Source organism: Pseudophryne corroboree, chromosome 4 (assembly GCF_028390025.1).
Source record: "Pseudophryne corroboree isolate aPseCor3 chromosome 4, aPseCor3.hap2, whole genome shotgun sequence".
NCBI classification, from domain to species: Eukaryota; Metazoa; Chordata; class Amphibia; order Anura; family Myobatrachidae; genus Pseudophryne; species Pseudophryne corroboree.
In genome coordinates, this window is record NC_086447.1 from 662,098,890 (window position 1) to 662,123,702 (window position 24,813).

A 24,813-nucleotide genomic window follows, 5' to 3' on the forward strand; every position below is an offset into this window, starting at 1 on the left:
AAGTTGAATTGAGATGCGGGAGCAGAGACGGGGGAGAGCTGCCGCTCACAGCAGTGTTTATCCGGCTCCAGCAAGCGAGACCTTGCTTGCTGGAGCTGGGTGGACGCTGGCGTAAGCGGGGCTGTGATGCGGGAGCAGAGACGGGGAGAGTAGGAGATTGGGGAGAGCCGCGGGCAGACGGGGGAGAGCAGCACTACAGCAGCGGGCAGCATAGCCGGAGGATGTCACAGCTGACACTCACAGCAGCATCCACCCGGCTCTAGCAAGCGAGACCTCGCTTGCTGGAGCCGGGTGGACTCTGCCGCGAGTGGCGGCAGTGACACATCCTCTGGCTACACTTGCTTGAGCCGCTGCTGTAGCGCTGCTCTCCCCTGTCTGCCCGCGGCTCTCCCCCGTCTCAGCTCCCGCATCTAAATTTGAATTGAGATTGCATTGAGTAGCCCAGGTCGGATCCATTCCGACAAATGAATGTTGGAATGGATCCGACTTCAATTGAATATACCCCTTAATCTCTTTCTTTACATTTTAAACAATAAAATGGTAGAGCATTCATCCACCGCACAGATTGTCAAACAGTTCATGTTTTCCAGGTCTCATCACAGAATCACAAGTGAAATAATTAGCCCTACTTGTGGCTCTTTTAAAATGTGTCAGTGAGTAATGCATACACCTGTGCACTTGCTCGGCGACCTGAAAAACGTGAGCTGTTTGGGGTCCTGAGGACTGAGTTTGAGAACCATTGCTCTACAAGCTGCTTGCATGAAAAAAGTTATGTGTGTGGTAAAAAACCCCGAAAGAAAACCCAAAACAGTCTGATGTACACTTCAAAATATAGCCAAAGCTACTGATATTGTGTAACTGAAAACAAATCAATATATTTTTTGTACATCATCAGCAAGTTTAAATTGCTGGCAGGAAAGGACTACAGTAGAACTCCAATTATACAGGATCTCTTTAACTGTGGACTGGATTAGTTGGGTAGATAAAAATATATATATTTTAGTAGGGAAGCGGCTGCGCATTTCCGTACAAATAAAATGCAAAAGCAGCAGGAGGCATCTGTAGAAGATAGACGCCTCCTACATGCATCTGCAAGATCCGAGTGCTGTGTCTGAGGACGCCGCCTTGGATCACTATCAAGACCATTGGTCGCGACTCACAGTGTTATCAGACCTTGGTCAGTCGGCATAAGCTGAAGCTTAATCAGACTGGCCGTAGATCCAGACAGCTGGGTCCAGGAAGTCTACATCTGGAAGCAACCGCCACCGTTTTCAAGAACAGTGCCAGTTGCCACCCCTCAAATGTTGCAGCATGTCACGGGGGTTCCTTCAGATGCAGCAGATATAAAATGTACATAGATATTTAGACTTTGTAGGGGTGAGTCCAATCTAAATTGCAGTGTAATAATAAAGCTGCCCAGCATTTGTGGGCTACATTTAAAAGCGGACAGTATTTACCCTGCAGGCAAAAAAATAAAAAAGTATTTGCACCCCTTGAAATTGCAGAATGAATTTTCTACTTGCTTTTCTTGCTTTGCTCCTAACTCAGAAATCAGCCCCATAATGTGCTTAACAGTTGATTTCATTTACTGTGATAGAACTGACTTTCTTCTTTAGAAGGTGATTACATTATTAACGTAAATTAGCTTGTTCATGGATCAAAGGATAATGATCATGAGGCAGGGAACTGTAAGCAGAACACTTCATATGAATGATACGACTGAATGAGTTTAGTGTTTGGCGTATGTGTAAAATGAGATTGAAACCGGGAAAGAGTTCTGTAAATGAAGATGATTAATATTTTAGACCATAGGGGGTTTTATAGTCAACATTTTTGTTACAGTTTTAATATTAACTTCTGGCCATGTCAAGCAACCTGATTTATAGCAATTTTATAAACTTTCCGAGCTGACATTTGATATACTGGAACACATTTGAAAATCTTGCAGATAGTAATCTAGTTAAGGTTACCAGACATTCCAATTTCAGTGTTTTGTCCCCTGTAGGGACAAAGGTACCAAGATTAACGGGCTTGTCTGTTTCTAATGCATAGCTATTGTGAAAATGCCAGAAATGTGACCCAACCCATAATAGACAATAACGGGTACATTTACAAGCTTCTAAAAATTTAAAGTGGTGATGTTGCCCATAGCAACCAATTAGATGCTATCATTTTCTAGGATGCAACAGAGAAATGACAGACACAATATGGGTGGTCATTCCGAGTTGTTCGCTCGCTAGCTGCTTTTCGCAGCATTGCAAACGCTAGGCCACCGCCCTCTGGGAGTGTATCTTAGCTTAGCAGAATAGCGAACGAAAGGTTAGCAGAACTGCTACTAAATAATTACTTGCAGTTTCTGAGTAGCTCCAGACCTACTCCTAGATTGCGATCACCTCGGTCTGTTTAGTTCCTGGTTTGACGTCACAAACACGCCCTGTGTTCGGCCAGCCACTCCCCCGTTTCTCCAGCCACTCCTGCGTTTTTACCAGGCACGCCTGTGTTTTTTAGCACACTCCCTGAAAACGCCAAGTTGCCGCCCAGAAACACCCACTTCCTGTCAATCACACTACGATCACTCGAGCGTTGAAAAAACGTTGCTCGAGCTTGTGTAAATCTCCAAAATTTTGTGTTAAATTACTAAGCGCATGCGCGCTGCGTACCATGCACATGCGCATTTTCCACCTAATCGCTGCATTGCGAAAAACTGCAATGAGCGAACAACTCGGAATGACCACCATGATTGGTTGCTATGGGCAACATCAACACTTTTAATTTTTAGAAGTTTTAGTAATATTACCCCAAAGACAGAGGTTCTCAAACGCGGTCCTCAAGACACCCATGTTTTAGGTATATCCATGGCTCAGAACAGATGGTTAAAATAAATTGACTTAGACACTAATTAAGTCACCTGTAGCCAAGCATTGATATACTTAAAACCTAAACCGTTGGGGTGCCTTGAGAACTATGGGCATAATTCTGAGTTGATCGCAGCATCAAATTTGTTAGCAGTTGGGTAAAACCATGTGCACTGCAGGGGGGACAGATATAACATGTGCAGAGATAGATAGATTTGGGTGGGGTGTATTCAAACTGAAATCTAAATTGCAGTGTAAAAATAAAGTAGCCAGTATTTACCCTGCACAAAAAAGAAATAACCCACCCAAATCTAACTCCCTCTGCAAATGTTATATCTGCCCCCCCCCCCCCCCCCTGCAGTGCACATGGTTTTGCCCAATTGCTAACAAACTTGCTGCTGCGATCAACTCAGAATTACCCCCAATGTTTGAGAGCCTTTGTCCTAAGAGATTAACTTTGGTCAATCCAGTGATTGGTGGCTTTTCTACTACTATGTTATTAAAATATATTAGTCCACTTTTGGGAACCCTTCCTCTCTTATTTGTGCCCCTTGCCCCACAGGGATCCCAGCTATTGTCTGAAGGAGCAGAAACGTGCAGTAGTAAGGTATGTTATTTTTCAGTAACCAAGTTTAGGTTACAGTGGCAGAATTTGACAATGGTGGGCTCAGGTGCAAAAATATGATTTGGGCCTGGACCCTTCAAGGACCCACATTGAGTTCATAGTATGGAACATGGTAGTGTGCCACGTGACCTCCAAACAATAAAGATTGCAGAATGATGAAAACACATTTTAAAAATCATCTGATATACTGTGTTTGTGCATGTGCCAGTGTTAATTTTGACAAGGATTTGAAATTAGTTTTATTCTTAGTCAGTTACTTAAAATTGCATTTTAGTCTCTTTTTTTGTTGTTGTTGCTTTGATTCAGTCAAAATTTAGCCAGTGGATCTTAGCTTACATTTTAGTCTGATTTTCATCACTGTTTTAGTAAAAACTGCAGTTTAATGATACTGAAGAACATTTTCTCTAAAATTTCCTTGAGATGTTTGCATACCTTTAAACCACGGATTTAACCAATTTGTCTGAATGACAGTTTATGTCTATTTTCCAGGGTTTGGAAGCAAATGGTTGATTGTCATTTGTGCTCATCCATTACCACATCTTCATTCCAAGCAGCCAGATCTGGCAAATAATTGTATCGTTTATGCCCAACTTTACATATTCGTCCTAGCTGGTAAATCTTCTGTATCTTTGGCGTGCGGCGTGATTGCCGACTCCTATATCATAAATCCCAGTTGTGCCTATTTTCTGTCAAAATACTTTTTTGTCTGCTATTTATCACTAATAGGGAGTATACGGTACTTTAATGCGATAGAATAACTTTTTTTATTTTGTATTTGCGCATAATTTTTATTTACATAGCACATAGTTTTAATTTACATAAATTTGCATGTGTTAGTTTGTCATGATTCATTTGTAAGTATGCATCCATGGCCTATAATTATGGGAGGTTTTCAATAGTGGGAAAGGTTACCTACTCCTCCAACCTCTATGCTATGGATAAAGGGCAATCAACAGAAGCCAGGAATGTAATTCTCCATAGCAGTTTCATTCCATCACTCAGCTAGTGCTAAAGCATCTTATAGCAGAGTGTTGTGCGTGACAGGGCAATGCAGGCTAAATTAAGGTAGGAGGTAATTGGCTAGAATTCCCTGGTGGGAATCGGCAGCACCTGAGCCGCTGCCTTTATGAGACTGACTAGAAATCAGTTGAGTGCAGCAGAAAAAAAAACATTTTCAATGGCATGATGATCTGAAGCAATAAAAGACAATGCAGCGATAAGAAAAAAGAAAGGCTATGGCAATGAAAAAAAAAAAGAAGGAAGGAATATGATACTGTGAATGAAACCGTATTCTTTAGCTGGACATTAGTCAGTGTGAGGATATTGCCGGGTCGACACGGGTCTGCGTACGGTTTGAAAGGGGCATAGCCGAAATCGCGGGTCACCTGAACCGGCAATTCAACCCGGGAATAAAGCAGTGTTATACCCGGTCAGTGGCTGTGTAAACGGGCTCCCGGGTCGATGCGTCCCGGGACCCGTTTACTATAGCAGGGAGAGGCGGCGCAGAGATGATCTCATCTCCCAGCGCCGCCTCCACCTCCGCCCCTGCCGCGGGCTCCGCCCCCCCCGCTGCTATGGCAAACCGCCCGGCATATTGCCGGGTCGGGGAAGCCTGCAGCAGCTGCCAATGCCGGACCTACCCGGGAAGGACCCGTTTCCAATTCCCGGGTGGGATCCGGCGTTGGCAGTGTGAAAGGGGTAATACTCACCTCAGCCATGTAAGGTAGTTGGAAAGCACAAATGTAAACACTAAAGGGGAAAATTATAAAAGCTTGGAGAAAAAATTGGGAGAGATAAAGTGCTAGCTAATCAGCTTCTACCTTACATGTTACAGTCTGTGTTTGAAATATGAGTTAAAAGCTAATTGGTACTTTATCTCTCACAATTTTATCTCTCTCCAAGCTTTGATATATATTCCCTAAAAAGCAATGCTAATGCCAATTATAATTGTATTATTATTTTAATATAATACAAATAATTCATAAACAACAGAAGAAAGAACATCATGTATTTTTTTTTTATTATTAGTAGTATAAATTGGAATGAGCACTGGAGTGACACTGGCCGAATCGGAATGACATATCAGGCATATCTCGCTCAGTGTGTACGCCAAATATGTGGGTGCCCGTGGTCACTAGCAACACCGCCCTGTCAGCCCTGCTGCACGGCCCATCGGTCAATAACACTAGTGACCTAGTTCTATGTAAATGAAGGACGGAGCAATATGTCCTTCATATATCATTCTAATGTGTACCCAGTATCCAACATGTTGGCTTATCAGGCCGACGTATTGGCTGGGGACACAATGGTCCGTGTGTACACAGCTTTTGTATTGGGGAATGATTATGATGTATTCTAGTGTTTACAACTCCCAATTTGGTGCACTGGTATATTCATTACCGGCTGACACATTTTAAAAGATCCTGGGGCGATCTGTAACACATGCACTGTTAAGCCAGGTACACACTAGACGATATCGTGGACGATGTGCTAGTGTGTATGCACTATGTCGATGCGCACTCCCGACGATGCACGAAGGTCTGACGGGTGACACCGTCAGCAAGAGCCATCCTGCCGAATGCTGCCATCACTCGTTGCTGCCAGCATCGGCAAGTGTATATACACTTGCCAATGCCGGCCCCGTCGCCGGTTCCTGTCGCTGATGATATCGCCGGGTACAGACATCATCTAGTGGCTTTAGGGGGTCACTTAGTACTGGATTTCGGAAACACTGATGTATTCCATGACTCCCTTACAATTTAGGCCGGATGTAATGCCATCTGAGTTGGCTGGCTATGCGGTTTGCCGGCTGAACTCGGACATTTTTTTAAAGTGGCAATCCTTTGCAAAACCATGACTTCTAAATGATTACTGCTTTAAAAAAAAGTCAGCGTTTGGCCGGCAACCTGCACTTCCAGCTAACTTGGACGACATTACATCTGGACATATTTCTTTATTATTCATTACAAGTTATTTATATAGTGCACACATATTCCGCGGGATGCGGTCAAGATGCCGCCGGCCGGAATCCCGGCGGTCGAAATACCGACGCCGGAATCCCGACCGCCACAATCCCGACATATTCTCCCTCCGTGGGTGTCCACGACACCCATAGAGGGAGAATATAATAGTGTGCCGAGCGTAGCGAGGCACCGTGCCCGCAGCGTGGCGAGCGAAGCGAGCCCGCAAGGGGCTGCGTTCCGCTCGCCACCCCTGTCTGGATTGTGTGGTCGGGATTCCGGCGTCGGTATTTCGACCGCTGGGATTCCGACCGGCGGCATTTAGTACTGATCCCTATTCCGCAGTGCTTTAATTAGAATATTTGGTCATTCAGATTTATCCCTGCCCCAGTGGAGCTTACAATCTATGGGGGTCATTCCGAGTTGATCGCTCGCTTGCAACTTTTTGCTGGCTTGTGATCAAATAGTCGCCGCCTATGGGGGAGTGTATTTTCGCTTTGCAAGTGTGCGAACGCGTGTGCTGCCGAGCGGGCTGAAAACATTTTGTGCAGTTTCTAAGTAGCTCTAGACTTACTCAGCCCTTGCGATCATTTCAGCGTGGCTGGTCCGGATTTGACGTCAGACACCTGCTTTGCAAACGCTTGGACACGCCTGCGTTTTTCCAACCACTCCCTGAAAATTGTCAGTTGACAGCCATAAACGCCCTCTTCCTGTCAATCACCGTGCATTCGGCTGTGTGAATGGATTCTTCGTTAAATCCATCGCTCAGCAACTAACCGATTTGTACTCGTACGACACGCCTGCGCATTGCGGTGCATACACATACGCAGTTTAGCCGTGGTTGAGATGATCGATGCGAGCGAGCAACTCGGAATGACCCCCTATATTCCCTACCACAAGTACACACACACTCATGTGCTAGGGTTAATTTTGTTGGGAGCCAATTAACCTACCACTATATTTTGGGATCCTGCGAAGAAACCGGAGTACCTGGAGGAAACCCAGGCAAGCACAGGAATAATATACAAACTCCACACAGTTAGGGCTATGGTGGGAATCGAACCAATGACCTTAGCGCTGAGGTAGTAATGCTAACCATTACACCGTCTGTGCTGCCTATAAAGGATTTCAGTGGGCTAGAACTAGATGCATCATCGCTTGGAGAGTGATAAAATGGAGAAAGAAAAAGTGGCAGCCAATCAGGTCCTAACTGCCATGTCACAGGCTGTGTTTGAAAAATGGCAGTTAGGAGCTGATTGGCTGGTACTTTTTCACTCTCCATGTTATCACTTTCCAAGCGATGATACATCTGGCCCATTGTGTCTTTTCCCAAAAGCCAATCAAAACTAAATTCAGATTTAGACATATATTAACCCATACTGAGTTACCTAAAAAACAAAAATAAAACCTCACAAAACTGATTTAACAGAAGGAAATATATTTTATCCTATTTAGGAGTTCCCCTTAAGGGGGGAATTCAATTAGAATAATTAATTTAAATGTTGTGAAAAATGGTGGTAGCCTCAGGCTTTAACACTAAGGGTGGTATTCAATTATTTTCACCCCCTTCCACACCCGCTCTGTTTCTGCTGACGGGCGTGGTATAATCATTTCAGCTCACTACCCCCGCAATAGTGAGGGCACCCAACCCGTTACGCAGCTAAACCTGATACTATGGGTGCAATATGCGCGATAACAGGGATCACTTTAGAAAGGAGATTGGGCGTGATAAATCATTTGAATACCGCCCCAAGGCCTATTCCATAAGAGCCCCCTTCTCTCTGTAAATTAAATGTTTTCGGTCATTAACACACAGAATCCAGGATAAGTTCCCAGACCTATGTATTAAAGGGTTTGTGGCACCCAAAAAGAGGCACTTTATGAGGGATTTCTTTTCAGGTCTGCAAGCTGCCTTTGGGGGTTAACAGAATAATCCCTGGGGATCAATTACCATGGCTAACTGAATTCCCCCCCTACTGTAAATGTCAAATTTTGTTCAAACTGAAGTTTGAGTACAAGAATATATTCAGACTCTGGTTTTCTCACAAGTATTACTAAAATATTGCTAGTTAGATATGCATATACTAGCAGTCATCCATCCAAGGGTTGCCCCTAGGTTCTGAATGTGAGTGTATACAGTAGCTTCCCCGTCATGCATTTAGTTGTGAAGAGAGAGGAGGGGTGGAACTCGTTAAGGAAGCAACAGAGCTGACTTATCGTGTCTTCTTTAGAGCATCCGGATGACCCAGCACACAGCTCAAGGTGAAGGGGGTTCTCTAGCTGCATGCTCTGCAGGGTTAAAGTAAGTACTGTCACTGTGTCCTGCCAGTTTGTATGTCTGTTCTTTCAGGCTGACTCCTAGGCAAGTGTTAGTGCCTGATTGTGAGCCTGTCTGCTAGCACTGTCAATGAGCTTATTTCTCAGCACTGTATGTCTGTCTCACCTGTCAGCAGGAAATGTCTCACCTGTCAGCAGGAAATGTCTGGTGCGAAGGAGCAGACAGGTCTTGTTCAACTCCACAAGCATCGGGCCCTTTTTTTTTGTCCAAAAATGCATTTTAGTCGCAACTAGGATGCACCATGATATGCAACACTTATATATCTGTGTGGGACTGAGTCTGCATACAAAGCACAATGGAACTTAGCATGGAAAAATGCCAAGGCCGCTGCATCGTAGAATCATATACAGATTCTGAGACTCATTCACACACAGATATACAAGTGTTGCATATCAAATGAATCAGCAGAGTCTCACAGAACATGGCATGCCAAGAGGGCTGTTTGGTGAGACTGTAGCAAAGATGTATGAGGACACATCTGTATTTCTATTTATCCTATCATTAAGTCTTTGTCCCAGTTCTGTCTGTGTGTCCTCCAGATCTGTCAGTAGTCCATGCAGAAGATATGTTGCTTTTATAATGCGGCATGGCCAGTGTATGACTGGGGTATGGATACAGTGTTAGGGGCCCATTTTTAAGAGGTGTGTCCATCCATTAGGGAAGACATACCTGTAGCTTGCAGACAACATGGATACTACAGCCTGAATGGGGCGGTGACATTCCATTTCTGTGAAAGGTATAGTGATGGGGCACAATCTGTACTGGGCACTGTAATGTGGAATAATCTGACCTGCTCATTGTAATGTATAATATGAACTGGAGGGCACTATAATGTTACATAAGGGCAATTCCACCTATTCATCATACAACTGCCACCAGTAATGTGAATGAACCATCATTACCCAACAGCCCACAATAAACCCCATATAAAACAAAAATAGCTTAAGTGCAGGGCTGGACTCAGGGGTTTGGGCACCCCTGGCAACATCCATATAATATTTTTTTGTTTACAACTTGCCCATTCATGCTGTAAAGGACAAATTATTAAAGAACCTGACCGCAAAAACTAAAAATGTAGAAGGAGTGGTAAGATATATTAGGGGACAATGGCCTTAGTGGTACTTATGCAAAAGGGAAGAGGATGAGACTGTGAGGTAACAGTGGCAATAGTGTAGGGCAGAAAGGATGGTAAAGAGTAGGAACAGGAGAGTTGTAACAGTTTAGGGGGCAGGACAGAGGGGCAAGAATAGAGAAGTGCGGCGGGCACTTTTCGTGTTTTGGTTCTAATTCCCCGCTCGTGTTTTGGTTTTGGATTGGTTTTGCAAAAACCACCCTTTCGTGTTTTGGTTTTGGATCTGGATGATTTTTAAAAAAACATAAAAACAGCTAAAATCTCATAATTTGGGGGTAATTTTGATCCTACGGTATTATTAACCTCAATAACATTAATTTCCACTCATTTCCAGTCTATTCTGAACACCTCACAATATTGTTTTTAGGCCAAAAGGTTGCACTGAGGTGGCTGTATGACTAAGCTAAGCGACACAAGTGTGCGGCACAAACACCTGGCCCATCTAAGAGTGGCACTGCAGTGGCAGACAGGATGGCACTTAAAAAAAACTAGGCCCCAAACAGCACATGATGCAAAGAAGAAAAAGAGGTGCAAGATGGAATTGTCCTTGGACCCTCCCACCCACCCTTATGTTGTATAAACAGGACATGCACACTTTAACAAACCAATAATTTCAGCGACAGGGTCTGCCACACGACTGTGGCTGAAATGACTGGTTTGTTTGGGGCCCCACCAGAAAAGAAGCAATCAATCTCTCCTTGCACAAACCGGCTCTACAGAGGAAAGATGTCGACCTCATCCTCCGATTCCTCACCCCTTTTACGGTGTACATCCTCCTCCTCACAGAGTATTAATTCGTCCCCACTGAAATCCACCATCACAGGCCCCTGTGTACTTTCTGGAGGCAATTGCTGGTCAAGGTCGTCCCGGAGGAATTTATAATTAATTTTGATGAACATCATCTTCTCTACATTTTGTGGAAAAAACCTCCTACGCCGATCGCTGACAAGGTTACCGGCTGCACTAAACACTCTTTCGGAGTACACACCGGAGGGGGGGCAACTTAGGTAAAATAAAACCAGTTTGTGCAAGGGCATCCAAATTGCCTCTTTTTCTTGCCAGTATACGTACGGACTGTCTGACATGCCTACTTAGATGCTGTCACTCATAATCCTCCACCATTCTTTCAATGGTGACAGAATCATATGCAGTGACAGTAGACATGTCAGTAATCGTTAGCAGGTACTTTAGTCCGGACCAGATGTCAGCACTCACTCCTGACTGCCCTGCATCACCGCCAGCGGGTGGGCTAGAAAATCTTATCCTTTACCTCCAAGCCCCAGTTGCGGGAGAAAAAGAAGGAGGAGCTGTTGATGGGTCACGTTCCGCTTATGTTGAGAATTTTCTCACCAGCAGGTCTTTGAACCTCTGCAGACTTGTGTCTGCCGGAAAGAGAGATACAACGTAGGCTTTAAACCTAGGATCAAGCACGGTGGCCAAAATGTAGTGCTCTGATTTCAACAGATTGACCACCCTTGAATCGTGGCAAAGCGAATGAAGGGCTCCATCCACAAGTCCCACATACTTTGCGGGATTGCTCCATTTTAGCTCCTTCAATTTCTCCAGCTGCTTCTGCATACATCTACCCAGTGGGCTGTCACAGTCATATAGTCCTTAGTCTGCCCTGTTCCACTTGTCCACATGTCCATGGTTAAGTGGACAGTTGGTACAAGTGCATTTTTTAGGACACTGAGGACACTTTTTCTGATGTCTCTGTACATTCTCGGTATCGCCTGCCTAGTGAAGTGGAACCTAGATGGGATTTGATACCGGGGACTCAGTACCTTAAACAATTCTCTAAGTTCCACTGAACTAACGGATACCGGATGCACATCTAACACCAACATAGCTGTCAAGGCCTCAGTTATCTTCCTCACAAAGTTGAAGTAGTACAAGTGGTGTTCCGACTTCCCCTCTGGCATGACGAATGACTCCCAGCAGCAACAACAGCAGTGGCAGCAACAGAAGGCGTACCACTCAAGGATCCTCTGGAGGAATCTCGGTTAGGAGAGGACTCCTCAGTCTTGCCAGTGACATGGCCTGCAGAACTACTGACATTCCTGACTGAGGAAGAAGTTGATGTTGAAGGAGTTGGTAGTGTGGCTTGCAGGAGCTTGGGTACAAGAGGAAGAAGGGATTTCGGTGTCAGTGGACTGCTTACACTCTTACCCAAAGTTTCACAACTTGACATTGAGCAGCAGGTGACGTATAAGGGAGGATGTTCCTAGGTGGTTAACATCCTTACCCCTACTTATTACAAATTGACTGAGGCAACACACGGCTTGACACCTGTTGTCCGGATTTGTGGAGAAATAATTCCACACCGAAGAGGTCGTGGAGACGTCACGCAGCCGCCGCGCCCCCCCCCAATGGTCCGGCCACGCCTGCATTGGCCGGACCGCGCCCCCTAAACGGCGGCTTAACGCCGCCGTCCAGCCCTCTCCCATCCTGCAACCGCCTCTGCCTGTCAATCAGGCAGAGGCGATCACTACTGAACGTCGGTCTTTGGCCGTAAGGCATGCGCCACATGCGCAATTCCAACCCGATCGCTGCGATAAACTGCAGTGAGCGATCGGGTCAGAATGACCCCCAATATGCGGTACAGGAGAGCGTACCTCTACACCACACAGGGCAAACCCTGTGAAAATTATTTGGATTAAATATTAATAACCCCTTTATTTGGAGTAAATAATATACAGCACAGGACAGCACCACTGAACTTTTATGGCAGCACCACTGGACTGGATTTATACGGAATTATATGGACTTATATGGAATTATACGGCAGTATCACTGGATTTATACGGCAGTACCGCTGGACATATATACGGCAGTATCACTGGACATATATACGGCAGTATCACTGGACTGGACTTATACGCCAGTACCACTGGAATTATACGGCAGGATCACTGAACTTATATGCAAGTACCACTGGAATTATAAGGCAGGATCACTGGAATTATATGGCAGGATCACTGGATTTATACGGCATTACCACTGGACATAAATGGCAGTATCACTGGACATATACGGCAGTATCACTGGACATACACGGCAGCATCACTGGACTGGACTTATACGCCAGTACCAATGGAATTATACGGCAGGATCACTGGACATATACGTCAGTACCACTGGAATTATACAGCAGGATCACTGGATTTATACGACAGTACCGCTGGACATATACGGCAGTATCAATGGACATATACGGCAGTACCACTGGACATATACGGCAGTACCACTGGACATATACGGCAGTACCATTGGACATATACGGCAGTACCACTGGACATATACAGCAGCACAGAGACATCACCACTGGACTGATGCAGGACAACACAGCACCACTGCAATGGACTGGACTTATACAGCAGCACTGGACATATGGCAGTAGAGGACACCACCACTGTGACTGGACTGATGCAGCACAAGACACCACCACTGAACTGATGCAGCTCAACACAGCACCACTGGACTGGACTTATACAGCAGCACTGGACATATGGCAGCAGAGGACACAAACACTGTGACTGGACAGATGCAGCACAAGACACAACCACTGAGGACACTGAGGACGGAGACACGTTCTCTCTCTACACTCTCCAATGCCAGAGTGAAAAAACGGCTCCATATATGGAATCCAAACCCAGCGAGAATCCGACAGTGGGATGATGATGTTTTGCCTCGTTCTGGTTTCCGAGTCAGGTGGGAAAACCCAACCGAACCCGCTCATCTCTAGGCAAGATATGAGACTTTTAATATATATAAAAAACATTGGGAAATTATAGAGAATGCAAGGGTGACCTGAGTTAAAATGTAGACAGGAGGAATGACCTAAAGCAGCATCAAATAAAGAGAGGTCATTACCATGTGGAGTCCATCAGCTCTAAGCAACATGTAGATAGAGCCACTCCAAACAGTAGTATGCACACTATTGCTTTGGAATGAGATGGGATCTTATAAAACACAATTCCAGTAGTTCCCAAACTGGGTGCTGTGGCACCTTGGGGTGCCTCTTGGCACTTGCAGGTGTGCCCTGGGTTGGTGGTCCAAGTCAAATTATTAATAGTCTTTATAATAGGCAAAACCAGTTATTGTTGCTTTCACTCATAAAATATGTGGACAAACAGAAGTGAAACATATCCCTCACCACATAACTGAGCCTAATGATAACATAAAAACACAATTTACTTAATTTCATATTTTGTTAATTAGAAACTTTTGACCTAGGAGTGCTGTGAAAATAATTCAGATATACTAGGGTGCCATAATTCAAAAAAGATTTGGAACCACTGCACTAGTTATATTCCTTAATGACCTGCTTGTGGCAGGATGGTAAGGGACTGCCAACTGAGCCAATTGGTGCTCCCCCCTAGACCAGCAATAAATAATGTGTTCTGGCAGCCCTACAATATGGCATAATGTGAACTAAGCACTACTAAAGCTCATAACATAAGATAGGGCACTACTATGGTTTATAACAGAGGTTCTCAAACTCGGTCCTCGGGGGCACACACAGTGCATGTTTTGCAGGTCTCCTCACAGAATCGCAAGTGAAATAATTAGCTCCACCTGTGGACCTTTTAAAATGTGTCAGTGAGTAATTAATACACCTGTGCACCTGCTGGGTTACCTGCAAAACATGCACTGTGTGTGCCCCCGAGGACCGAGTTTGAGAACCTCTGGTTTATAACATTAAACATATCACCTGCATGCTCTCCTCCGTTAATTCAAACCCTGTGTTGCTGAAGTCCTCCAATCTTCCTCAAACCCGCAGAAATATTAACACAATTAATCTTCAAGAACTTTCCACTTTACTCCAACAACTGCTTTCACCTATTTCTGCATTCACCTCTCCTGAGATGGCTGTATCACACCTTAATGAGACTCTAGAACTAGTCCTTGATGAAGAGGCTCCAGCTACCCATCACACTCCACGTAGGCCTAGATGTCAACCGTGGCACTCCAAATTAACAAGACAACTACAAAAACTCACACGAAAACTTGAACGTCAGTGGCGTAAATCTCGTATTTCAAGTGACTTCCTCACATATAAGACTGTCTACCATTCTTATAAAAATGCCCTGGACACTGCCAAACAAACATATTTCCAAACTCTTATCTCTGCTCAAGCCTCCAACCCCAAACGACTCTTTAATACATTTAAATCACTTCTGAATCCTCCCTCACCTACCCCACCAGCCACTATCAAGGCACAAGATCTTGCTTCCTACTTCAAGGAGAAGATTGATAAGATCCGAAATGAAATGGTATGCTCTTCGGCAGCCAGTGACCTGCTCCATTCTTTACCTGAACCCTCTGGCACTCTTTCTTCATTTGATCCCACAAATGAAGATGAAGTATCATCACTCTTCTCATCCTGCTTCTCCACTACCTCTCCTCTTGATCCTTTACCCATACCTCCCAACTTGTGGCTGTAAGAAAGTGCGGCTTCGCGCGCTGACCCGAAAGGGTGTGTGGCCGCACCCATGATGGGCGTGGCCTCGCTCGAGTGGGCGTGGCCTCACCAAACGGACCGTTTTTCTGCCTTTTGGGGGCGTGCCCAGCGCTCCCCGAGCAGCCCCCGCTCCCCTGCTAGCTCTGAATACATGCCGTGCGCACAGCATGTATTCAGTGATCACCGGCTGCTTTGCAGAGCAGAGCAGCGGGTGATCAAAGCCTCTCCCCAACTGCCCCCCCCCACCCGCGGGACACTGCTGCCCACGGGTGGGAAAGCGGGACAGGGTCCGAATAGTGGGACTGTCCCGCTGAAAGCGGGACAGTTGGGAGGTATGCTTTACCCTCACAAATAAGTAAAGCTCTGTCTCTTGTGCTCATCCCTACCTTAACTAACATTTGTAATCTCTCTCTCTCTCTACTGGTATTTTTCCTTCACTCTTCAAGCATGCAGTGATTACTCCCATTTTAAAGAAACAAAATTCTGACCCTAATGCTTTCTCAAACTACCGCCCTATCTCTCAGCTCCCTTGTCTCTCTAAGCTACTTGAGAGACTTGCCTACATTCGACTCACACACTTTCTTAACTCATACACTTTATTGGACCCACTTCAGTCAGGCTTCCGTTCCCAACACTCCACAGAGACAGCACTGACTAAAGTGGTTAATGATTTGGTCACTACGAAGTCTAAAGGCCATTACTCACTACTTATTCTTCTAGATCTATCTGCTGCATTTGACACTGTAGACCACTCTCTTCTCATACAGACATTACAATCCCTAGGTCTTAAAGACACAGCCCTTTCTTGGTTCCTATCCTACCTATCTAATCGCTCCTTCAGTGTTCACTTCTCTGAATCTACCTCCTCTTCGCTACCTCTTTCAGTTGGAGTACCGCAAGGCTCAGTCTTGGGTCCTTTGCTTTTCTCTATCTATACCTCATCTTTTGGTTTTCAGTATCATCTGTACGCAGATGATACTCAAATCTACCTATCCTCACCTGACTTGTCCCTATCTGTACTGGACCGTGTCACTGAATGCCTGTCTGCCATTTCATCCTGGATGACATCTCGCCACCTCAAACTGAATATTTCAAAGACAAAGTTAATTATATTTCCACCGGCCAATAGTAGGTACCAACCTGATATCTCTATCACTGTTGAAAACTCGACTATCTACCCTACCCCACAAGCTCGCTGCTAAGGTGTCATCCTTGATTCTGATCTGTCCTTGGTTCCCCACATTCAATCTGTCTCAAGATCATGTTACATGCATCTAAAAAACATATCCAAAATACGACCATACCTTACACAAGACACTGCTAAAACTCTAATCCACGCTCTCATTATCTCCCGCATTGATTATTGCTGTAGTCTCCTAACTGGTCTTCCCAAAACGAGACTCTCACCACTACAATCCATTCTGAATGCAGCGGCGAGGCTTATCTTCCTCGCTAGACGTTCATCGTCTGCAGATCCACTCTGTCAGTCCCTCCATTGGTTACCTGTACTCTACCGCATTCAATATAAAATACTTTTACTCACACACAAGGCCATTAACCAAACTACACCAACGTACATCACTTCGCTTATCTCAAAATATCTCCCAACCCGACCTCTTCGCGCTTCACAAGACCTGCGTCTCTCATCCACACTCATTACTCGCTCCCACTCACGATTGCAGGACTTTCATCGGGCTGCACCCACTCTGTGGAATGCCCTACCACGCACAATAAGACTCTCCTCTAGTCTCCAAACCTTCAAGCGTTCCCTGAAAACTCACCTCTTCAGGCAAGCATATCACATTCCAGAACCGCCCACATAACTTTCATAAACCTTCCTATCAAATTGCATCCACTCTGTACAGTCCATACATATCCTCACATGTCTTCTCATTCTATGCAATAGATAGCACCTTTCCTTATGTACAGATGCCTATTTCCCTATAGATTGTAAGCTTGCGAGCAGAGCCTTCCTACCTCTATGACTGTTTGTTATCACCCATTTTGTTATTGTTATTTCAAATTGTAAAGCGCAACGGAATTTGCTGCGCTGTATAAGAAACTGTTAATAATAATAATAATAACTGTGCACTAATATGGTTAAAGAAAATTAACTAGGGCAATATTATGGGACATAAAATTAACAACTGCTGGAAAGAGGTATTTCTATAGAAACATTGGGACGGGGCCCCTTCAAAATGTTGCAATGGGGTCCATAAAGTTCTGGCTATGCCATTGCACTGGGTAACCATGATAACATAAAACAACAGCAATTTACTTTAAATTCAGTCAGTGGCATTGATAACACAGTGTATCCAACAAGATCTACTTGCTGTATGATAAATATATCTGCATACTGACTGCAGTACTTAATCTCCGTGCTGTATGGTAACTGTATCTGCTCACTATCACTGGAATATTCTACCTCTCCCCATCCAACTCTACCTCCTTCAAATGGGTTCCCAAGACCCACTTCTTCACCAAACCCAGCCAACTCTCCTCCTAACCTCTTGTCTACACTCACTGTCTACCCCTTCTGTGTCACCCCGGTCTGTTAGCCCATCATCTTTTAGACTGTAAACTCGCAAGAGCAGGGCCTTCTCTCCTCATGTGCCTTTCTTTCTCTTACTTACACTATCTTATGCTCCATACTCCCTTTGATGCTGTTTTCTTGTTTCTCTCATTTGTTATGTACTCTGTAATGGGCACTGCGGATCCCTTGTGGTGCCACATAAATAAAAGATAATCATAAAATACTAGCTGCAGTGCTTAAGATCATACTAGCCTACTCTACTAAAAAATTGTGTGGTCTTTTAAAGGTAGGCAAGCCAAACCCCCCCTACACACACACACACACACACACACACACACACACACACACACACACACACACACACGTGCAGCACCTGTGAAAATGGGAGGTCTGGGGAAAATCCTCTCTAAAAATTCTACTTACCTACCGATTGGTCCCATATCTATCCATCACCTCTCTCTCTCCTTCTCTATTATATATGTGTGTGTGCGTATATAAACTTTAATAGACACAGAAACATAGAATTTGAGGGCCGATAAGAACCACTTGGCCCATCTAGTCTACAGTTTGTAGCTATAGCCAACCAGATAATTTACTGGCTTTCACACATGTGAAGTAAATCTGTCTGCATTTGCCTAATGATCAGATTAAACTGTTTTTTTTTTTTTTTACTATGTTAGCCCAGTGTGATATTTAATTATAGACCAAAAAGTCTCTACTGTAATGGTAGCCAAAAATCTTGGCTAGCCTTGGTAGATCATTAAACTGACATTTACCTGAAGAAATTATCTTCTACGAAAACGGACTATAATATTTTATGTAACCTTATCCATATGTTATATCTTTATTTGTTAGTATTATTTCAAACAAGTCACTGATAATTGCGTGCCAAGGTTAACATTCACTTAACTGGGCGTTAACGTTTGCTGGCTCATAGTGAAAAAACATAAATAACCAAGCTGAATACTCTACTGATTATTATTCCAGGTGTTTGCTGGAAAAAAAAAATACTGTCAAAGCACAGACGTTGCGCCATATTTTAACAATTATATTAAATCACCCAGAACTCAGTCATGTTACCTCTCTGATGCTACAGGCACAACATGATTTATGATGGAATTTCTAAGCAGCACAATATTTTACACTTGCAAGTTAAACAAAACTGTTATTATATTATAAGAGCTTAATACAGTTATCAATCAGCAATCAGTCTTTCAAATTTTGTTACGTTTTAAGTGTTTTTTTGTCTTTTGTATACAACATAAAAAAGGGAAACGAGTACAAAACATATTGGCCCTCATTCCGAGTTGATCGCTCGGTATTTTTCATCGCATCGCAGTGAAATTCCGCTTAGTACGCATGCGCAATATTCGCACTGCGACTGCGCCAAGTAATTTTACAATGGAGATAGTATTTTTACTCACGGCTTTTTCATCGCTCCGGCGATCGTAATGTGATTGACAGGAAATGGGTGTTACTGGGCGGAAACAGGCCGTTTTATGGGCGTGCGGGAAAAAACGCTACCGTTTCCGGAAAAAACGCAGGAGTGGCCGGGGAAACGGGGGAGTGTCTGGGCGAACGCTGGGTGTGTTTGTGACGTCAAAACAGGAACGACAAGCACTGAACTGATCGCACAGGCAGAGTAAGTCTGAAGCTACTCTGAAACTGCTAAGTAGTTAGTAATCGCAATATTGCGAATACATCGTTCGCAATTTTAAGAAGCTAAGATTCACTCCCAGTAGGCGGCGGCTTAGCGTGTGTAACTCTGCTAAAATCGCCTTGCGAGCGATCAACTCGGAATGAGGGCCATTGATCCATGAAATCAGACAATTTTAATAAAATGTAACATCTTTAAATTCATAAAAAAAGACTTAAAATGCTACAGAAAAGCCAATTGGGTCTACAATACAATAAATAAACCATAATGTTTTGAAAGTTACTTAATGGTACTATTGCAAGACATGAAGTTGCAAATATTAGCCTCCTCCAGAGCGTAATCACAGTGAGCACATTACATTAGAGGAGGCAGTAGCACTGGCAAGAAAGCCTCTAGAAACTGGAGCATGGGAATTTCATCAAAAGCTATTATCATTACAGTATACAAACGGGACACACGGGCGGGTATCCAATTAGCCCTGATGCCATTTCAAAATGGCTGGATATCGCAATTAATGACCGATGGTCATTATCGCAGTATCCAATTAGAGGCTATTTTGATTAGCTGAAATTGGACCCGCAATCGCGTGGGACACTTATTGCAGAGGCACCTGGAGCATAATCCCCAAGAAGCACCAGCATCAAGGAGAGGAGTGCGCGGCATTGGGGATAATTGGATTGCCCCTGGCGATACAATTACCCGCGGCCATTGATCGCAGGTAATTGGATACCCCCCATAGCTATACAGTGTTCATGGGAAGGGATAAGCCACAGTTATTAGGTTAGTGTGAGCAGTACCATGCATCTTGGATGTAACTATAGTGGGTACAGGGGTGCCATTGCCATGGGGCCCAGAGGCTTAGGGAGGCCTGGATCCAGGTTATAAAGTTGCATACCAAATTCCCAGATTTGCCTACTAAACAATTGGGTCTGATCCACTATACAGCCTGAATTGAGTAACATTTCATTTTCAGAGAAAGATGTGTGTAGTGGATGTTAGGGGAGTCTGTAATGTAGCATTATTTGACCTGGAGACCACTCTAATGTGTCATAATCTGATCTATTCACTGTAATGTGGAGGACACTAAATGTTATATAATAAGAATTCTAATGTGGCATAATATGAACTGGGGCACTGGAACATGGCATAATATGAACTGGAAGGCAATCTAATGTGGCATAGTAAATACAGGGGGCACTGATGTGGGATAATATGAACTGGGGATACAGTATGTCATAATATGAATTGTAGATACGTGTGGCATAATGTGTACTGGCGGCCCTACAGTGTGACATAACGTGAACTAGGGATCTACAATGGTTTATAAAATAAACTAGGATACCATTAATTTAAATAAACAACTGCTGCAGAGAGGTGTCCCTCAAGAAGCACTGGGACAGGGGCCCTTTCAATATGGTGCTATGGGGCCCACAAAGTTCTGGTTACGCCCCTGCCTTATATTATACTAAACTACTCTAGAGCGTGGGGTGATATTGTCAATAGATAAAAATATTCAATATAAATAAATAAATGGATAACTCCAGATCAAGACTGTATACATGGATTTCAATGTGGGAGCAGATAAAATAAAACTTGTGTAACAAAATCTGTCCCACTGAGAATGCCAAACAGTCACACTCTCGGCATAGCCCTGAGCGCAATATAGGAAACATTTGAAAATGATTTCCCATAGTAGAATTAACGAATCGTTACACAAAGTCATTTACTGCGAATGCGTAGAAGTGCTCTCATTTTTGAGACTACTCATATAAATCTTATTGTAGTTGTAATCCCATGCTATTTTGGGATATCAGACAGTTTTCTTTTTCCCTTATCATACCAGCTAATAAAACAGACTGGACTGCAACTGACATGGTAAGTGGGAGCTGTCAGGACTGTAAAACCATATCATAAGATTTAGCTTGATCCTGTACACAACATGTGCTAATCCTCTCACTTCTAGAGACGCCTGCAAAGAGCTGTAAGGGAAGCCCTGTAAATGTAAATACTAGTTGCTGCTATACCTTACTCCAAATCCATAGTATTGTTCATTTACATCTTTTTAAAACAGTTTACTCAGTTTACAGTAAAGGGTAAAATGTAAATCCTAACAATACATGGAAGTAAGGATATCAATCTCAATGCACAGAGGTTCCACACCACTAACCTAACTGGCCACCTTAGGGGGTAATTCCGAGTTGATCGCTCGCTAGCAACTTTTTGCAGCGTTGCAATCAGGTTAAATCTCGGCAAAACTGCGCATGTGTATGCATCGCAATGCGCAGGCGCGTCGTATGGGTACAAAGAGGATCGGTGCTGGGCGATGGATTTAACGTAGAATCCATTCGCACAGCCGATCGCAAGGTGATTGATAGAAAGAGGGCGTTTGTGGGTGTCAACTGACTGTTTTCTGGGAGTATTTGGAAAAATGCAGGCGTGTACAAGCGTTTGCAGGGCGGGTGTCTGACGTCAATTCCGGTCCTGAACAAGATGAAGTGATCGCAGAAACTGCAACAAAGTTTTTTGTGTTGTCGGCTGCAAAAGCGTTCGCACACTTGCAAAGCGAAAATACACTCCTACATAGGCGGCGACTATCTGATCGCAGCACAGGAAAAAGTTGCTAGCGTGCGATCAACTCGGAATGACCCCCTAAGTTAGTACAGGTGGCAGAAATCTGAATGCCAGAAAATATCTAATTTTCAGATCATGAATATTTCTACAGCTTAATAGATAAAGCACACCAGGAGGCAGTGTTAGTACTTAATATATTTTTAGTAGTCAATTCCTGTGTCTCTATTTTATTAATTAATTTAATGTATTTTTTTCTGTTAAAAGTATCCCCTTGCTAATGCCTACTCCCTACTTTTAGTCCCAGCAGACTCTATTCTTATAAGGGTGCAGCACAGTCTAATGGATCAAGGCATAGGTGATAATACCCGCAAATGGTTGGATTAAGGTAGAGTTTGAATGGATCTAGCTCATGATTAATTTATTCTCCCATTGGCTTTATTTGTGTCTCTGTGATAGCCATAGAAGCAGAATAGCTGAAGAGAGCCAATGCCATGCTTATAGATCTGCATATGCTTTATATAGATGAAGTCATAACAGATTACATTGAGCAGCAGGCAATATAATAAATACAATAGGTGGTATCCAATTAGCCGTGATAAATTACGGGGGCTATCCAATTAGCTCCGAAAATATGGCGCGAGACATGGTTTATCTGGGATTTTGTTTAATCTGCCTCAGGCAGGCGAAACCAAATCCTTGAAAGTAGCCTTGTTTTCAGGCCCGGCGCTACCCGCTCAGCGAAGGGATGCAGTGCAGGGAGGCGCTGGGACGGATAGGCGCTTCCCCTACTCTGCATCCCTTCCCTGCTGCGCCGTCCTGTCCCCCCCTGCTGCTGCTGCTGCCACTGCTGTGTCTGTCACTGTGTGACAGGCACTGGCAGCGGGCACCTGCAGCATGATACGCCTCCTCCCTCCCCTCACCTCATCTCATCTGTGTGAGAGCGCCGAGTACGGGACAAAAGGGGGCGGAGCTAAATGGGACGGTAGGGGCGTGGCTAAATGGTCCATAAGGGGGCGGAGCTACACGGACCTGGCTGCTGTACAGGGGGAGACTGGATTCGGTAAGTAGAGGGTGAGAGAGAAGTGTGTGTGTGTGTGTGTGTGTGTGTATGGTGGGTGTGTATGTGTGTGTATATATGTGTGAATTGTGTGTGTGTGTGTGTGTGTGTGTGTGTGTGTGTGTGTGTGTATGGTGGGTGTGTATGTGTGTGTATATATGTGTGAATTGTGTGTGTGTGTGTGTGTATGGTGGGTGTGTATGTGTGTGTATATATGTGTGAATTGTGTGTGTGTGTGTGTGTGTGTGTGTGTATGTGTGAGGTATGTCTGTGCGCGCGCTCTATGGACGCCACTACTGGGGGGGGCATTACGTATAAGGACGCTATTACTACAGGGGGGCATTACGTGTAACAACGCTACTACTGGGGGGGCATTACGTGTAAGAACGCAACTACTACTGGGGCTGGGGGCATTACATATAAGGACGATACTACTACTGGGGGGCACTACGTATAAGAACGCTACTACTACTGGGGGGGCATTATGTACAAGGACGCTACTATTACCGGGAGGGCATTACATATAAGGACGCTACTACTACTGGGGGGTATTACGTATAAGGAGACGTCTACTACTGGGGGTGCACTACGTATAAGGATGCTACTACTACTGTGGGTGCATTATGTATAAGGATGATACTACTACTGGGGGTGCATTATGTATAAGGATGCTACTACTACTGGGGTGCATTACATATAAGGATGCTACTACTACGGGTGGGGCATTACGTATAAGGACGCTACTAATACGGGTGGGGCATTACGTATAAGATTAATAAGATTGTGCTACATTGTGGCGTAATTTTAAATGGGGGTACTACTGTGTGGCCATGCCCCTTACTTGTGAGACCACACCCCTTTTCCCGGCGCGCGCCAAAGGAATATGGGAGGGCGCAAATTTAGAGTTTGCAGGGGGGCGCCGAACACCCTAGCACCGGCCCTGCTTGTTTTCATGCGAAAATGGGGCTGCAGTTTCACTGAACCTGTGTGACTGTTTACGGGAGAAAATTTATTTTTTGTATGTGCAATCTAATTGGATAGCCTGTAAAAAATATCAGCAAAACATTGAGAAAAAGTGCGAAAACCAAAGTTTTTTTGCATCCCAATATATTAATAAATAAATACATGACTATACTGTATATCTTTTTTATTTTTTTCACCTCTCCATACAATAGGGATTTAACTTTCCAGAATACTGTATATCTCACATAGTCAGTGTACTGAGCTTAAAATGTATGACTTACATAGGATAATATCACTTTTGTAAACATTATAATCAAAGAAGCAAGATTCAGCTTATCTTCACAGGCATGTAGACAAATGTAGAGATCATAGGGTATGCACTGCCAGAAGGGCGTGTCTAGCACCACCTGAGAACGTGTATAGCACAACCCAGAGATGCGTCTTAGAAAAGGAGGAGGTTGGTGGAAAAAGTACTGCACTATTGTGAGATCATTAGGGGGAGGAGCATCTTCCCCATTCTCCCTCACATTGTCCACCCACTGCCTGTCTGCGCACTTTCCCTGCTGGTCTCAACTGTATGTCATCACTCACTGTGATGCATGATGTGAACAATGCATAATGGCGGGACCACCTGGCCGGAACAGACTGTCCACTCTGC

The 24,813-nt window shown here is 44.2% G+C and overlaps 1 protein-coding gene across 2 annotated transcripts in view; it reads right to left on the bottom strand.

Annotated features, from left to right (window-relative positions):
• KIF26B (kinesin family member 26B) overlaps positions 1 to 24,813 on the bottom strand; it is a 707,075-nt gene that overhangs the window by 254,371 nt on the left and 427,891 nt on the right. The window lies entirely within an intron of this gene.